The sequence below is a fragment of the Centropristis striata genome, chromosome 17 (assembly GCF_030273125.1).
Source record: "Centropristis striata isolate RG_2023a ecotype Rhode Island chromosome 17, C.striata_1.0, whole genome shotgun sequence".
Classification (NCBI taxonomy): domain Eukaryota; kingdom Metazoa; phylum Chordata; class Actinopteri; order Perciformes; family Serranidae; genus Centropristis; species Centropristis striata.
This window is the reverse complement of record NC_081533.1, coordinates 15,494,472-15,502,104: the sequence shown is the minus strand read 5'-3', so window position 1 is coordinate 15,502,104 and position 7,633 is coordinate 15,494,472. Positions and strand designations below refer to the sequence as shown.

Sequence of the window (7,633 nt, the reverse complement as noted above, 5' to 3'; positions counted from 1 at the left end):
GTAGAACCTATTTATTTAAAAAACTGTCATCAGAGTTGAAGTTTTTATGCATTTATTATATTTTTTAACATAAACTAGCTCTATTTTGATGATTGTTAATGCAGTCTGGCACCATATTTACATTAAAAGTAAAAAATAAATACATTTTTATGAGATCATTTGTCTCAATTTATGCATTCACACACAGCTAAAATGATCGAAAATTTTAAAAGCCAAAAAAAGTCCCTAGTGATGCACAAGGTTCCAGCAGTTCTATGTACTATTTCATTACTTAAAGATGTTATTATTTATATTCAGGGGAAATGATTAGATTGAGACTAATATTACATATATACCCAGCAGTTACTGCACATGTAGAGAATCGGATGTTGTGATATTATAAGCTGTTTATTCAAAAATATGAGTCCCTTCAAAATAAAATTAGCTTTTTAATGACATAAACCTGCTGTTCATGGCGATGTCCACCAGAGGGCGCACTTTACTATTAATCTGGAGTGTGACGCACAGATAACATTGAATACATGTAATTGTGCATTGTATAACATAAATACAGGGTATATTAAAAATAAATAAGTATATTAAATGCTGTTTTTGATTAAATATTCATGTTTAGAATATTTTTTTCCCTTTCCCTTTTTCATGTTGAAATCTTTGCAGTGATTTCACAGTGATGGTTCCTAAATTTTTCATCTATTTTATGTACTTATTATTATTATTATTATTATTGTTGTTATAATATAATTATTATTATTTTATTATTTATGTTGTTATTTTATTATTAATAGTATGTATTATTATTATTTATGTTATTATTAATATTAATTTTATTATTACTATTTATCTGATATTATTGTTATTCTTATTACATTATTCTTATTTATGTCATTATTATTCTTAAAGTATCTATGTTATTATTGTTAATATTATAATTTATGTCATTATTACTATTCTTTTTATGTATCTGTTATTGTTATTATTATTATTATTATTATTATTATTATTATTATTTATGTTATTATTATTCCTATTTCTTTAATGTCTCTATGTTATTATGGTTGTTATTATTATCAATTTATTTTATTTTATGTTTTGTGTTATCTGGGGGTAGAGTTTTTTGTGGGTTTTTCAATTAAGTAGTTTTTACTTTCTAAATTTTAATATAATATATAATAGTATATATAGTTATATAATTAAAAAAAGAATATTATTATGATGTTTCCCCCTTTACACATTCAGAAAGTTAGACTGCAAATGCAAATATTTAAAGTCCCAAACAAAAATTCATAAGTGCTCTCAGGTTCAGGTGAGCAGTCTATTTCTTTTTTCTTCTTCTCAGAAACACTTAACCCTCTGGAGTCCACAAATGTGCCGGCGCATTACTTCTTCATGATGTTACAATGTAAAAACAAAGCGACGTCAAGCCCTGCCGTCATCTTCCTTCTAAAGTTCTGGCTTAAAGCTTCATGCCAGTTTTAGTTTGATAATGATAGGTCAAGTAAAACCAGAGATAAGGTCAAATATATTTTGTATAAAAAATATATAACTAGATGTTATTCTCATTTTACCGTTTATGTGTTATATTTGCAACCTGTTTTCACATTTGTAACATTTAAAATTCCTTATTTAATTTAAAAAATCTGATTTTATGTTGTTGTTTTTTTGTTTGTTTCTGATGGGTTCAAAATGCTGATCCAGTGAGTGAAATAATAATTATAATAATTATCAGGACATATAGGTGAGGTTGTGCTTAAAACTATGACACAATTGTATATAAGTTTGCCTGTTCTTTATTTTTTAATTTTTTTCTGGTATAATCAAAGAAAATTGGATACTGTATAATACTCTGTACGTTGATTTTAAAATTAAAATAAAAATAAAATACAATGAAAAATAAAAATAAAATAAAGTGAAAACTATGATATCAGCATGGCATGGTTAACATTTTTTAATTGCTGAATGAAAAGTATTCCAAAAAAAATGAACAAAACAGCCCAAGACTCTTTTTAATGAAAAAAAAAAAGAAAATTGTTAGTGAAGACTAATAATATTATATATTATATTATATATAGAAATATAACTGAGGTAGTGTGAAGGGAGATTTTTCTCCAAGACTGCAGTAAAGTAAAGGGAGGCAACTGCATGAATTCCTCTGCAAACTGATGACAGGATTGTGTTTATTGTGTTTTTCCTGCATACTTTTCTGTCTTTTTGCTTTGTTCCGCTTCCTGTTGAAATTGTGATGTTGTTGTTGTTGTTGTTGTTGCATAAAGAATGATTACACAACACATATTTTGTGTTTACACAGGAAAATATCAATGGAGATCAAATCTTTCTGGACTTCACAGAGGAGGATCGAGTCGCCTCCTTCCGAGAATAGCTTCATATTAAACCGGTCGGGTGAGTTGTGAACAATGGTGAAAATAGACAGCACATCTATTTTGGGAACATCCTGAGCAAGACATTGAATTTTCACAAGCCGCCCAAAGTGACGTTTAATGCACCTCTGAAGAAGCTTTCAATTAAAGTGGGCGGTGGCTGTAGGTGCCTTTGTTCCAGTCTGCACGTAACACAAACATCAGAGACTAGCAATGTTTTTTATTTTTTGTTTTTATGAGGCACAAATGGCTCCAAAGTAGTATGTTTTTGACAAAAAAAAGTGTACTGAATGTTACAGATAGGCCTAAATTAGCTACAAAATTATATGGGTAGCCATTTGCACAAGCTGTCATAAAGGAATCAATAGTCAATAATGGAAATTAGAAATAAAAATATGATATTTTGATATCCATCCATCCATTCTCGGCTGCTTATCCGGGGCCGGGTCGCGGGGGCAGCAGGCTAAGCAGGGCATCCCAGCCCCTCTCCCCAGCTTCTTACAGAAAATTGCGGGAACATTTTACAATAACCAACTAAGTGATGTTTATAGATGGTTTATAGACCAATTATTAACTGTTTACAAAGTGCTATACATATTTAATCTTTAAATGTTTTCAACCAATTTCAAAAAGGTGTATGAATCATTTCAAAATAATTAACATATTTAATATGGTGTTAAAATGTAATAATGAGGGCAACTAAAACTATTAATAAACAGTTTATTATAATTGTATTGTTTGTTTATGGTAAAGTAATTCAACTTACATTAATATACCATCTATTTGCCATTTATAAATTATTTTAGTTAGTTAAACATTAAAAAATGATGTATTTACCATTCTAAATGGCTTATATACGGTTTATAAATGATGATTTTTGTAAAGTGGTACCAAAATTGTTGTATTATATATTATTTTACAGGGTTTTTCTTGTTGTTTTTGTATACATAAAGTTCAAATGCCATTTAGGTAAATTACTTTTATTACAAATATGAAGCACAAAATGAAATTTGAAATCTTTAAATTAATATAATGGGACATTATAGATTTTTTTATTTATTATTAAATCATCAATAATCAATTAAATTACAGTGAATTCTATATTAAAATACAAAAAAATATTCATCATATTATGAATTTGATTTAATATATAAGAATAAGGCAACTTTCTGTTTTATTACAGTAACACTTAAATTTAATGTAAAAAAAAAAACATTTAAAAAAAAAATTTAAAAAATGTCCGTCAGTAAAAGATACTGTCATACTGATACTGTCATATCAAAGAAAAAAAATATACATATAAATATAATTTTCAAACCGATTTTTTAACAGATATTTACTGTATATTATCTGTATTTTTAAAGAAAATAAATGTCGAATAACATACAGTTGTTTTCTGTTATTTGATGGTATGAGTTTGGCAACTTTTGCTGCCAGACTGTTTTTAAAGATTTTTTTTATACAGTGTTTGTGAAAGAACCTTTTGTTATATTATAAATCTTGTTTTGGATCCAGATGTCCCTTATTTTGCATTCAAAATGCTTATAAAACTCCTTCAAAGGGGTGATAAATGTCTTTCTGGACAAATAACTGTAACACAAATGCATGTTGACTTGTCAATATTATATAATTATAATTCATAAAGGGCTCAACATGGAGACGACACACCGTCTTTCATCAGGCTTTAAAACCTGCAGCTGCACTATCTTCACAACAGTATGAGTGCTTGTGTTTGCTCAGGTCGTAAACTTGCTTGTTAGGCAATATAGTGAAATATCCCTACACCAATAAACATATTTAATTTGAAAAGAAATAAATATTTGTAGAGGCATGCGTGCAGATGGCACTAGGGACGGGGGGGATATGTCCCCCATAGATAACAAGCATCACAGGTATAACAGACGATTAATGTTCCATTAGTTAGACTAATTCATATTGCAGCGCACATATGGTTAATGGTGCGTTCAAGGTCTACACAAATGTCAATTTTCGATGTTGTTCCAAGCTCCAAGTACCTTTCCGAAGAACGTGTTAGACCCTCCATCAAAAAAAGGCAAACACGTGTAGCTTTCAAAATAAGAGCACATGGATGTGTTAGCAGAATCCACCGCAGAATTTACAAGAAGACTGTCAAAAATGATGCTTTAAATAAAACAGAACCCCTATTCTCCTTTACAATAATTCATTAAAAATATTGGCATTATGATATAATTATGACATAATGATTATGATGGCATAGTGGCCTTAGAATGTGTGATAGGCACCAAATTTAGGCTTTCAGAGCAAAAATTTCTCCACAGGAGCATGCCCCTGGATCCCCCTACTTTGTTTGGGTCCTCCCATCATAGTCTCAGAAAATCCTGTGGGAAACACTGGTTCTAAAGGCTTGACAGGCAAGAAATTTACCAGCAGTATGTTCAGGGAAATGAAAGGAGGAGAGATGTTTTTGGGTCCTTCACTGAGTCAGCTTAAAGTCAGTAAATTTGTTTGGCTGCACTGGGAATTTCACTGGGAATATGTAAATATGTTGGTTGCTGTTCATTTAAAATGTTTAAATACAACATATTTTGGTTAAGGTGGTGGTTAATTACTCTGAAATAACTCATTGAGTTGAAATCATTTGCTGACAGCTTCGTCCGCCCCAGTTCAAAAATCCCATCTGCTCCCCTGTGTAGAAGCCAAGGTAGGTTGGTTGAGAAAGAGCACATGCTTCTTCTTTTTTATAGTATTCCCCTTTTTATTATAGGATGCCCAAAGTGTGTTAAAACAAATCATAATTATATTTAAATGTTCATACAGCACGACATGTTTCCCTAAATTATACATATATATTCTGGTAAGAAATGAAAAAAACACCTTTCAGGATTTGTATTGTAAAATTCAATACATTTTGAAAGACACTTTGAAAGACTGAACTAAAATATATCACAAACAAGTTTCCTAAAATTTTCTGTTTAAATTTACAAATGAGTAGTAGTAGTAGTTAAAATGAGCCCTACCTGAACAACAGTAAAATGCTGCCTACATAAATAAATCAAAAATAATAATCCAATAATATATTTGGAGTATACACAGTCGACCATAAAGTTGGAACAATTTTGTTTTCAGATACAATCCTCTGTTAATTATGGTTTCATTTAAATTGTGATATGTTTGGAAGAGATTGATTAATAACATATATATATATATTTATATATATTGTTTGTTTTAATACATCTAACATCCAACACTTAAAACATCAAGAACATATTTTCCGTGAGGCTTTTCCAAGTCTTTTCAAAGTCTTCTGATGTATCGTAGCTTTAAATAGCCCCAAATCTGAAATTTGACCAGCACATGAATGAATAATGTTTTTCCCCTGCAGTGTCTTTCCTTGTGACGTGAAGCCAATAAAGTGTGACTTCATCTCCGCCTCTGATGTGAAGAGAAAACACCTGCAGCCTGACCTTTGACCTCTCCTACCTCTCCATCCTCCCTCTGTTTACCTCTCTCTCCTTATTTGCATAGCAGGACCTATGAGCAGGACCAGAGTGCTCGTGCCCGTGGCTGCCTGTGCACGCCCCCGCGTTCGACTTGCTGCGTCGCGCTCGAACCTTAAACACACAGACGCTCGTGCGCAGAGGCAGACGCTCACCTCTCAAGAGAAAAGACGACTTTAACGCGATAAATTTGACAATTTAACCGGTTTTTAACCATTAAAAGTGTTTCTGGCTGATCTCGGACAACACTAAAAGGATGGCGGAGGAAGCTGAGCGAAAAAAACGCACAGGGAAATTAAACTTATCGTGTTTTTGAGCCAACTGACATTCAGTGAGAGCGACGAGAGAGAGACGTTAATAATAATGAGGTAAGAATATTATTCATTTATCTTTACACCCTTTAAATCACTTTTCCTGCTTGTATTAATGTTAAAATGTAGTGTTTTTTCTTTCCTGTCACACTTTACTTTTATTAACTAGTTACTGAATCGATAATATCGCTTTCACAGGTGAAATATTAACTGCTGTCATGAAGAGTTGGCCATTAAAAGATATTTAACCCATAAGAACACAAACCCATTCATCCTTAAAGGAAAATTATGGGGGAAATACCACGGACCAAGTGGACCACATAGAACACATTTATGATGTTTAAAATATATATATACTACACCTAAATGTCAAATATCTGTGATGTGACATATAGGATACATTGGGCGTTTCTGGTATTCATGTTTATGATATTTCTTATTTAAAATAAAAAAAAACTAGACACATATTCTGCTTACAGAGACACACATTTGCCTTTTTTCTCTGCATCTCCACAACATTTATTAAAATTGTGACATTAATCGTGCTGTTTAACAGCAAATTATTTGTCAGATTTGTTTTTAAGTAACAAAATAAGAATAAATCAATAATAAATAGAAAAAAACAAATAACTATTTGCCTTTTTGTTTGCATCAAAACTGTGACTTTAATTTGTTCTGGAAATCTGGTCAGAACAAGTTAAATGCAATACAGGACACCCTATTAATGGATTAGAATTGTGAAATGGGTTTAAACTTAGCCTAGTAACAAAAAATAAGCTTTTTGAAATTAGCTACATTTTCACATTTCTGTTTCCAGTCACACCTATATTTTTGGAGAAGTCACTTCTTGTCAAAGTCACATGACCACCACACCAGGGTGTTGAGTATGTGTCGCTTAGGGATTTAATGAGTTAATGTGAAGCATAAAGCTGAATATGGGAGATTATAGAAGACTTAAAGTGTTTGTTACAACTGTGTCACCATGGGTTCTTATGGGTTAAGTAACTTTTCCTGCTTGTTTTAATGTTAAAATCTAGTCTTTTATTAACAAGTTACTGAATCGATAATATCGCTTTCACAGGTGAAATATTAACTGCTGTCATGAAGAGTTGGCCATTAAAATATATTTAACAGGACACAAGTGACTTTAAACTTTAGTTTTTAGTTATCAGTGAACATTAAAGGGGATTCAACTATGAGCTTTTATGTTTAACGTTAGCTAACTGATTATTCAAATAACTTTAATGAAGGCTTGCACCTGCTGCCAACTTATGAATAACTTCCGTTAAAGATAGAGCTGGTTAGATTTTAACCCTCTGGAGTCACCAAAAGCGCCAAAGCATGACTTCTTCATCACAACCAGACATAAAAACACAGCAGAAAAGACCAAAATGACAAAAAAAAAGACACAAAAGACACCAAAAAAGACACAAAAAGACAGAAAATGACCAAAAAAGACACAAAATGA

At 31.1% G+C, this 7,633-nt stretch overlaps 1 protein-coding gene across 1 annotated transcript in view; it reads left to right on the top strand.

Annotated features, from left to right (window-relative positions):
- The first annotated feature begins 5,688 nt into the window (after positions 1–5,688).
- Positions 5,689–7,633, top strand: part of LOC131989963 (adenylate cyclase type 4-like) — a 32,100-nt gene continuing 30,155 nt past the window's right edge. Inside the window, exon 1 of the mRNA XM_059355343.1 lies at positions 5,689–6,222. The gene's annotated coding sequence lies outside the window, so the exon portion shown is untranslated. The remainder of the gene's footprint in view (positions 6,223–7,633) is intronic.